At 53.8% G+C, this 10653-nt stretch overlaps 1 long non-coding RNA gene across 1 annotated transcript; it reads left to right on the plus strand.

Moving 5' to 3' along the window:
* The first annotated feature begins 5124 nt into the window (after window positions 1-5124).
* LOC133776255 (uncharacterized) lies at window positions 5125-8735 on the plus strand. The gene is made up of 3 exons (XR_009868367.1): window positions 5125-5505; window positions 7184-7285; window positions 8609-8735. It is a non-coding gene; the product is annotated as an uncharacterized LOC133776255 (long non-coding RNA).
* The last annotated feature ends 1918 nt before the right edge of the window (window positions 8736-10653 follow it).

Genomic DNA, 10653 nt, shown 5'->3' on the forward strand with positions numbered 1-10653 from the left:
TGAAGTTTAATTTGAAGGAACATTTCTAATATTTTCCCTGTAGGCTGGAGATCAGTTAATTCCCTGTCTCAACCTGCATTAGACCATCTGTTGGGTGTTTTGTTTTCATTGTTACTTATTTGGAAGATAGGGCTCACATCTGCTACTTCACTCCCAGGCGTCCCAGATGGCTGAGGCTGAAGCTGAGAGTCAGAGCCTCAACCCTGGTTTCCCCTGTGGGAGGCAGGAACCCCATTACTTGAGGCATCACCTCTGCCTCCCAGGGTCTGCGTTAGCAGGCAGATAGTCAGGAGCCAGAGCTGGAACTGAAGCCGGGAGCCCAGAGCTCAGATCTCCATGTGGGAGGCTGGGATCCATGGACTCGAACTGTCACCGCCTGCCTCCCCAGGAGCACATTAGCAGGAAGCTGGAATAGGGTGCGGTGCTGGCACGTGGACTCAGCTACACTGCTGATGTCTCAAGTGGCATTGGTGGCCATGTGGGGACATGTGTCATGGTAACTGCCAGGTGATGGGGCCCAGGCAGTGTGTGTGGTGGATGAACATGAAGTCCTTAGTAGGCGGCACAGCTCAGGGTGTGGCGGTCCTGTCTCTCCACCCACAGGGGACACTGCTGTGTTTGGTGCCACCTCTGCACCCTCATGGAAGGGACCCCAGAAGCCTGAGCAGCCCCCTCCCAGGAAGAGCCCCCCCCCCCCCCAGCTCCCGCTGGCCTGTTTGCTGATGATGATGAGGACTACGATTACTTTTTTGCGGCATCTCACAGCAAACCTTCCAAGACAGGTGCTCATCCCGGCCTCCGCTGCTGGGGATTTAGCCTGGAAGAAAACACAAAAAAACATGCTGAGCGGAAACGGGACAAAGCTGCCAGAGCTCTGTGGGGTGTTCAGTACCATAATTCCTTCCCCAGCTTTCCTGTAGTCGTGTTGTTCTGTCTGTATCCGGTAGTCGCGTGCCTCGGAGGCCTCTGTGTAACAGACTGCTCTTTTCTGCCCCAGAAACTTCCGGGGAACAGAGGCTGTTGTCAGCATTAGGCTGCTGCTCCGGTGGGTGTGGGATGGGGCCTGAGCATCTGCATTTCTCACAAGTGCCCTGGTGGGTGGGGATCCCTGCTTTGGGGGGGTCACACCAGGGGTGGCCAGACCCAGAAGGGAAGGGTGGGTCACCCAAGTGCAGGCACATTTCAAGGACTTGGAAAAGGAGCGAGCGAGGAGCGGAACTGGCAGAAGCAGAGAGCGTTGAGAAGCAGGGCAGCTGCACGTGGCTGTCTTTCCAGTGGCAGGGGTGGGAAGTCAGGCTGAAGTGAAGCTTGTGAGCAGGTGGTAGCCTCAGCACTGTAGAAAGAGCACAGCTCCATGGTCCGCTCGAATCTAGGCCGGCTGGCACGACTGAAGGCCGGCAGGCAGGTGTGCCTCCTGCGGCCACACAGAGCTCCTAGGGGCTGGATATCCTGAACGGACCCAGAATCCCAGAGAAGTTGGTGCTGCTTTTTTTTTTTCCTCTCTTGACATCTCTTGGTCTCTGGGGACATTGCCCAAGCAGTGGCCTCATCTCAGCAACTCCCTGCATCATTCAGGGCGGCAGGCACTTGTGCAAGTGAAAACAGCCAAATGCTTGCCAGGAGAGCAAGCGGTGCTTCTTCCAGCTTTGGCCTCTCTGGGCTGTTAGAAAGAAGGAGGGGCAGGCAGCTCAGCTTGGGCACATTCCTAGGTGCAGTAAGTGGGACAGGGAAAATGCACATGGGTAGACACTGTCCTGGTTTTCTGACACGTGAAAGCCTGGCTGTGGACCGCTCCTGTTAATATGTTAGTAAACCCCACGGGGCAGTGGGAGACCCGTGCTTGCCTTGCTTGCTTGAGCGGGCAGATAGAGTTAGGGGGGTTTCCGTCTTAGCTTTAATCCATTTCTGTATAGTGTGGTTTTTTAAAACAGCCAGAGCCAGCCCTTACGTCTCAGATACCTGTGGTGGCCTCGGATGGCCCTTGTAAGTGATCTTTCGTTCCATAGGTTTCTCTTCACCCTGTAAGCTAGCCCACACCATTGTAAGCATAGGGTGCTGCTGCTTGGACAGGCGTGTCGGCCGGGGTTAAACTGTCTGAGCTGCTGTGGTGGGCCTTGACAAATTCCAGGGCTAACTTCCAGTTCCCCTTAATGCTTCCTTATAACTACTCAAGAAACAACAGACGTTTTCTTTTTATTCCAGACGGGAAGAACTTTTTTTGTGTTTTAAGGTTTATCTATTATTTGAGAGACAGAGGCTGAGAGAGAGAGAGAGATGGGGAGAGATGGGGGAAGGTCTTCCATCCGCTGGTCACTCCTGAAGAGGCCGTAACAGCCAGAGCTGAGGCGATCTGAAGGCAGGAGCCTGGGGCTTCTTCCGGGTCTCCCACGTGGGTGCAGGGGCCCAAGGACTTGGGCCATCTTCTACTGCTTTCCCAGGCTATAGCAGAGAGCTGGATCTGAAGAGGAACAACCTGGACTCGAGCTGGCACCCACATAGGATGTTGGCACTACAGGTGGTGGTTTTACCCAGTACTCCACAGTGCTGCCAGCCCGAAAGAACTCTGAACCTATGGATTTTATGGTGGGAATTTGTTGTTGTTGTCATTACCTTGCTGTGATTTTGTGCTGTGGTATCTTTTCAGAGACAAAGTCAAACCTAGTGCCGATATCTTTGACGAAGAGGAGGGAGATCTATTCAAAGAAAAACCAGCGGCTTTGCCAGAAGATACTGTGAATCAGACAGATGAAAATAAAGCAAGAGCCAAGAAGAAGGTGAGCCAGAGGGAAGGGTCCGTGAGGCATGGCGTGGGCCAGCCCGTTCTCCCTTCTGCAACCCAGAGGGACATACTCTGCCCCTTCACGATTAGACCCAAGAACCTCTAAGTGGGAGAAGGCAGAGAGAGTGGGTAGGACAAACAGGGAGCCAACTGCCATCCAGGTTCTGTGATTCCTAGGAGTTTGCCAATCCTTTTGTGTTTCTGAACCTTTCTACATTTACATGTACAAAGTTGTGGCCATCATGGTGTTTTGCCCCTAAATATTTCATGAAGTACCTTTTGGAAAGACTCCCATAAAATCAAAGCACCATTTTCAACAGCCCATGAAGAACAATGATTCTGCAGTAGAATCTGATGTCTGGCCTGCATTCACATGGCTCCAGTTTGCCCCAGAAAAACACCCAACAGTGAGACTGATTTAAAACCATCTTCCTGCATGGTCTGTATCCTAATATTCTCTCTCTCTCTCATCTCCAGATAGCCTTTATAGCGTTTTGTTTCTTTTTATGGACAGCCAGTTTCTTTCTTTTATTTTCTTTCTTTCTTTTTTTTTTTTTTTTTTTTTGTAGAATATCATGCGGATTTACCTGATTTTTGCTATGGTTACATTCATTGTAAACATTGCTTTTTTTTTATTTTTAATTTTTTGACAGGCAGAGTGGACAGAGAGAGAGACTGAGAGGAAGGTCTTCCTTTTTCCATTGGTTCTCTCCCCAATGGCCGCTGCGGCCTTGCTCTGTGGCCGGCGCACCGCACTGATCCAAAGCCCGGAGCCAGGTGTTTCTCCTGGTCTCCCATGCGGGTGCAGAGCCCAAAGACTTGGGGCATCCTTCACTGCACTCCCGAGCCAGAGCAGAGAGCTGGACAGGAAGAGGAGCGAAGGGGATTAGAACCCGGTGTGCTGGTGCCACAGGCAGAGGATTAGCCTATTGAGCCATGACGCCAGCCTACATTGCTTTTTTTTAAAAAAATATTTACATATGTATTCACTGGAAGGCAGGGTAACAGAGGGGGAGAGATGGAGAAAAAGCTCTCTTCCTTTTTCTGGTGTGCTTCCCAAATGGCTAAAATAGCCGGGGCTGGTCAGGCCGAAGCCAGGAGCCAGGAACTCCATCCCCGTCTCCCAGGTGGGTAGCAGGGGCCCAAGTACTGGACCATCACCTGCCGCCTTCCCAGGCGTATTTTCAGGGAGCTGGATGGAAAGAGAAGTAGCCTGGACTCAGAAGCAGCACCCTGATATGGACTGCCCTTGGGTATGGGATCCAGGCATCTCCTGTGGCATCTCACCCTGCTGGGCCACAATGCCAGCCCCACGTGAAGTGTTTCTGACAAGAATACAGACAAGCAAGGTGTGTACTTCCCACAGTGTCTCCTCCTGAGACACCTCAGGTCTACCCCAACCCAGGTGCTGCAGCCTGGTCGCTAGGCTAAAATGGTGCCCACCACACAGTCTCTGTTGGACCGATGTCCTGCTCTGCCATCAGGAAGTGGGTGTCTGAGTGAGACACGGACACTAGGCAAGCACCCTGTGTGCCAGCCACCTGCTCGGTGGTTCTCACACCACTGATGGTCTTTTCCCGAGCCAGTTGTCCCTTAGGGTGTAAGAATGTCTGTCTGGTACTGTGTCTCCTCCATGTTTACGGGCTGGCTGCCTTCTGAGTAGGTTGTAGTGTTGATGTGGAACCATGGACTGTTTGTTTCCCATCTACTGTTCCATTTACCACCTTTCATGGTCTTCACTGGTGCTCCTATTGGCCCGAGCTCAGCCAGTGGGCTGTGTGGCGTGTGGGTCTTTATTCCTTGCGACCGCTGCTGCTCCCCTGCTGTCCTGCCCCGCTTGCTCCTGTTGGGGAAGCACTTCTCATCATCCCTCTCCTTGCTGTGGAGCCCGACTCTGCCCTGCCTGCCACCTGTCCCAGCCTTCAGGGCTCCTCAGGCAGCCTGGCTCTGCGTCTCTGAGGGCGCACGTGACCCAGCGTCTGCTGGACCACATGTGCCTTCTGCCTTTTCTTTTGTCACGCGGTCCCCTCTGCCTGGCACATCCTAGCTTGGACCGTCTCACGCTGCCCAGGCCTTGTCTGTCATGAGAAACACAACTTCTCAAGCTATTCCTCTTCCCTCTTTCCTAACTTGCACCCATAACTCCCTTTGTATTCTTTTACTTGTATGTGTTGGGAAGGCAGTGAGAGACAGAGCTCTCCCAGCTGGTTCACTCCCCAGATGTCTGTAACAGCTGGGGCGGAGCAAGGCTGATGCTGGAAACTGGGCGCTCCATCTGGTCTTCCGCGTGGGTGGCAGAGACCCAGTTGCTTATGCCTTCACCTACTACCTCCTAGGATACATACACCTAGGATCGCAAGAAGCTGGAATGGGAAGCAGAGCTAGGAATTGAACCGGGGCACTCCACAATAAGGGATGTAGGCGTCCCAAGTGAGATGGGAACTCCTGCGCCCAGTGCCCGCTCCCTCTGTGGTTTGTGTGAGCTGTGCACACGCAGCACCTTTATTCCCCAGGTGTACTCTCAGCAGACTCAGTGCGTTTTCTGAATGAGGGGTCAGGTCAGTCCTCATTTCCAGGTGTCTTGTTGTTAATCCTCACTTTCTCTGTGTTTTCTCCTACCCCCACCCGGCCCCCGAAAGGCAACCCTGCCTTCCAACAAAAAGCTCAAGCTTTCATCAGACACAACGACTCACAAAGGTTTGTTTTCAGATGAGGAGGACACTGAGGTACAGAACTCTTTTTTTTCTCTCTCTCTTTTTCTCAGCTCTGGGTCTCAGTGTGTGCATGTGATGTTTGAAACTTCCTCAAATTGTTTTTCTCAGGAAGGGTACCAGGGACTTCAGCAAGCTCCCAAACAATGGAATTAAAAAGTGAAGCTTACTTTGATGCACAACACTGGGGAATCCATGCATTCAAGTAGACTTTTTAAAGAATCATTTCCATTCTTTGAACGGAACCTCTTGAGATCATACAGTCTTGGAAAGCAGAATGTATACAGGATTGTACCCTTTGGGCATCGAATCCATTGCGCCTCCTGAGAGGAAAATGATGGTGTAGGATGCTTGGATTTTCTTTCTTTTTTTTTTTTTTTTTTTTTTTTTTTTTTTTTGACAGGCAGAGTGGACAGTGAGAGAGAGACAGAGAGAAAGGTCTTCCTTTTGCCGTTGGTTCACCCTCCAATGGCCGCCGCGGTAGCGCGCTACGGCCGGCGCACCGCGCTGTTCCGATGGCAGGAGCCAGGTGCTTCTCCTGGTCTCCCATGGGGTGCAGGGCCCAAGCACTTGGGTCATCCTCCACTGCACTCCCTGGCCACAGCAGAGAGCTGGCCTGGAAGCGGGGCAACCGGGACAGGATCGGTGCCCCGACCGGGACTAGAACCCGGTGTGCCGGCGCCGCAAGGCGGAGGATTAGCCTGTTGAGCCACGGCGCCGGCCAGGATGCTTGGATTTTCGATCATTTCTTGGTCTACAGGGAGATGTAGGCTGACCAGCACGGAGACCAGCGTGTCTCACTCCCCAGTGGCCGTGGTGCAGTGTGTGGCACCGCCATTTATCCTGACTAGTCACAGCTTGTTGATAGACCTGGTTTGTAGACAGCCTAGGGCCTTCCAAGGCACAGTGGTGTCGGCTCTCACGGGCTTCACTGCTATTGCAGATGTAGGTCCTTGTAGGATTAATTTTTGGCCAGCCTTTTAAAGGATCGGAAACTTGTATGGGAACGGAATGTGGACCTGGCAGAAATTGACGTGTGATTGCAAGCCAGTGTGGATGTCAGGGTGCGCTCTCACGGTTGGCCTGTGCACTCCCAGCCAGGATGGATGCTTAGGAACTCTGAGGAAGCAGGCTTCCCCTTGGTGTCAGTCACACCTTTGTGCCTACCTTTCATGAAAAGCTCCTGTGCATGAGTTAGTGATTATCCAGGGTCCAGCAAAGCCAAAGTCCTGACCCGAGGCACTGCCCGAGGGTGCCCACACGCTCAGCTCTGCACATTCTCGCTTGTCACCTGCTGGAGCCCTTCAGCCTTGTCATCAGGCGCCCAGTCTTGGGGAATCTCCGCAGGGGCCTTGCCCCTCTGCAGCACGCTCCCAAGTATTAGAGCCATTGTTCACTGCCTCCCAGGTATATGTCAGGAGGAAGCTAGATCCAAAGCAGAGTAGCTGGTGCTGGGACCAGCACTCCAGGATGGGATGTGGACATCCCGAGTGGCGGCTTAACCTGCCGACCCGCAGCGCCTGCTCCTAAGCCCTGGCATTTTTAAGCCTTGTCTCAGCTGCCTTCCCTCTCTGACCAGAGCGGCCCAGACACCTGGCAGCCACCATGTCCAAGTCTCTGGTGCTTTGTACTGGCTGATTCTCTGCAAGCTGATAACATGGAGTAACCAGCACCTTGAATCTCTGTCCAACAGGATTTGTTTTCTTCTCAAAATGCAAGCAGGTCAAAAGGTGCATCTCTCCTGCCTAGCAAGCTGCCCACGTCAGTCTCCCTTTTCGATGACAAAGAGGAAGAGGTAAGCACGGCTGTTGCAACATGGATAATTTATTTTAAGTTTACAGGGAAACAGTTGCCGAGGTAAACGTGTGGCCAGAAGTGCAACAGTAGAAGGTGGTGATGGGGAAACTGGTTTCCTCAAGCTATGTCACAAAAATATCTGTTTCTATTTCAATGACTCTCTAGGTTTTCCTTGCTGTACCATGGGGAGGACAGCAGACTCATGACCCTGTCATGGAAGGCTTTATAGATTTCACTTTCTTATTTCCTTAGTTCACTTCCTTGTTTTTGAGAGGCAGACAGAGAGTGAGAGAGAGAGAGTGAGCTCCCCTCCACTGCCTCACTCCCCAGATGTCTGAAGGTGCTGGCTGCTGCAGGCAGGAGCCAGCATTGCAATCCAGGTCTCCCACGTGGGTGACGGGAACCCGGTTGCTTAGGTCATCCCCTCTGTCTCTCAGGAGGCTCCAGGCAGGAACCAGAGCTGGGTACTGAACCCAGGCCACTCTCATGTCGGATGTGGGCATCATAATTGATGTCTTAGCCAGGTGCCTGCCCCAGATGTCATGTTTTGGAACCTGCCTTTGAGAAGTTGTTTGTAGAGGGTGGATCCATGTTATGCCCAATGTTCACCACAGCAGTCTTGGATAAGGTAGGAGTGAACGAGAGAAGGTGGCCATGTGGAGCCCTCGCTTTTCTTCCCAGCCCGGGGTGGGGACTCCACAGCTGGGGAGAGAAATGAGGAACGGAAGTCCATCTGGCCCCTTGGGCAGGCCAGGCCCATAGGACGTGGCATCAGGACTCCGGGCCCATTGGCAAGCCAGAAATCTTCAACAAGTGACTGGGCCTGTCTCAGCCTTGCGGCTGACAGTAAGTGAGGTGTTAGTGACAGCTAAGACAAACAGCAGACGTGAAGACGGTAAGAGAGAAAGTGTGCAGAGGCGATGTGTTTGGCCTAGTGGGTAGGATGCCCAGCGTCCCACATTGGAGTGCCTGGGTCAGGACCTGCTTCCAGCTCCGGACTCCGACTTCCTGCTCGTGCAAGCCCTGGGAGGCAGCGGTGACAGCTCTGGTCACTGGGTTCCTGCCACCCATGCGAGAGTCTTGGACTGAGTTGCTGGCTTCAGCCTTAACCCAGCCCCGGGTGTTGTCAGCATTTGGAGAACCAGTGAATGGGAGCGTACTCGCTCGCTCCCTGCATCTCAAAAAAAGAAGCTTTTCTCTCCAAAGCTGTTGTATTCTGAACCTGACTGGAAACTCACTGCCACTTTGGGGCAGGAGACAGTCTTAGGTTTTCCGCTGGATGGGGGAGGTTGTCCTACCGTTCTACCTTCTGTTTCTCCAGGATAACCTTTTTGGGGCTACAGCTGCTAAGAAGCCGACACCGTCTCTGCCAGTGCAGAGTGAGGAGAAGGCAGAGCCTCCAGCGCCCTCCACGAAGAAAGCACCCGCCTTACTGTTCAGCAGTGACGAGGAGGTGGGTTATCACTGCTTGTTTCTCCTGTGGAGGAGGAGATCATTGGGTGGGAATTGAGGAAAATGTTTTCTATTTATTGGAAAGAGAGACAAAGAGGGAGACAGAGGTCAGCCACGCATCTACTGGTTCACTCGGTACAGGCCTGCAATGGCCAGGGCTAGGCCAGGCCTTGGCCAGGCCTAAGCTGCTGTCCCCTAGGGCACACCTTGGCAGGAAGCTGGAATAGAGCGCAGAGACGGGACTCCAACGCAGGCACTGTGAGGAATTGTGGGCATTCCAAGTGGAGGCCTAACAGTTGTGTCCAGCGCCTGCCCCTGTTTGAGGATTTAAGAGTTACAGCTAACCTGAATGTTTCATTTTCTTTCTTTCTTTCTTTCTTTTTTAAAGCACACGAGAGTTTTGTTGCAGATCCGGGCCTGGTCTCTCAATCAACACCGACACAGTGGGTCTGAATTGAGAGCCCCGACCCTTCAGTTAACAGGGTTTTTATAGGGTTTTCTGAGACATTCTGTACATCATGGTACCATTTAGCAAATCATTTCATCCCCCGGGAAATTCAAAGGACATCTCCTAGAATCGATTAGTGCCTCCAGAGGCGGGAACGGACCTACTACAGTTGGTTGGATGGGCCGGTGCCGTGGCTTAACAGGCTAATCCTCCGCCTTGCGGCGCTGGCACACCAGGTTCTACTCCCGGTTGGGGTGCCAGATTCTATCCCGGTTGCCCCTCCTCCAGGCCAGCTCTCTGCTATGGCCCGGGAAGGCAGTGGAGGATGGCCCAAGTCCTTGGGTCCTACACCTGCATGGGAGACCAGGAGAAGCACCTGGCTCCTGGCTTTGGATCAGCACGATGAGCCGGTGGCAGTGGCCATTAGAGGGTAAACCAGCAGCAAAAAGGAAGACCTTTCTCTCACTCTCCACTCTGCCTGTCAAGAAAAAAAAAATTTTGATTGGATGGCTTTGGGGTCGATGCCTCTTGAATTGATTGGCTGAAGCATGGAGTCCAAGCTGCTGGGGTGTACATGCTGAACTGCAGGGTCTCGGGTAGCTATCAATCACCGAGCCCCACGTGCCCCCTCCACCCAGCTCTGCTTCCCAGGTGACTGGCCCATGGCCAAGGACTTGTCCTTACCTTGGCCCCCGGGATGCTGTCCTGGGGCAACTTCTGCTCACTGGAAAGCAAGGGAGGCGGAGAGGTGAGGACAGGACCACAAGCGGCTCCACGACCACCCTAGTGGGCCAGGGAAGGACCAGCTTCATCCTCTCAGCCCAGGGCACTGAGACGGGAAGGGAGGGGCTGGTGACCGTGAGCACAGGGAGCCCTGGGCCAGGCAGGGGCCCTTGCTGCCAGTGGGGAGCTCCAGGCCTGTCAGAGGTTCAGCTTCCTGGGCGTGTGGCAGCACCCCCACAGCGATTGGGGGGTTTCTGTCCTGAGCAGGGCCAGGCTGCCCAGGGGTGAGGGAGCAGTGTCCCCACATCAGCTCTCCCCAAGAAGTCACCCTGGAACGGACCGAGTGCGGGTGGCCTGCCTGAGAGATGCTCAGTGCTGTGAGTGTGCACCTGGAGCTCCAGGCACCTGGGACCCCCACACCTCCCAGGGTGCCCCCCTGCCCACCACCCTCCCCTGTGCACTGGTAGCCTGAGGTGCCGGCTCCACACCTCACCCATCCTTGTCAGCCCAGACCGTGGCCATCTCTCCACCACTCTGCTCCTTTTTCTCCAGGTTCTGGCACAACATGGAGCCAGAGCCCCCATCCCTGAGCTCAGGTGGGCTGCTGAGTCACACCAGGCACAGCCTGAGAGGGCTCCATCCCACTTGGTCACCGCAGCCCACCCTCCAGCCACCGAGCCTCTAATCTGACTCCTGCTCCTAGCCCCACTCCTCCCAGCCCAGACCTGGGGGCAGGGCCCTAA

This window comes from Lepus europaeus, chromosome 17, assembly GCF_033115175.1.
Source record: "Lepus europaeus isolate LE1 chromosome 17, mLepTim1.pri, whole genome shotgun sequence".
NCBI lineage: Eukaryota > Metazoa > Chordata > Mammalia > Lagomorpha > Leporidae > Lepus > Lepus europaeus.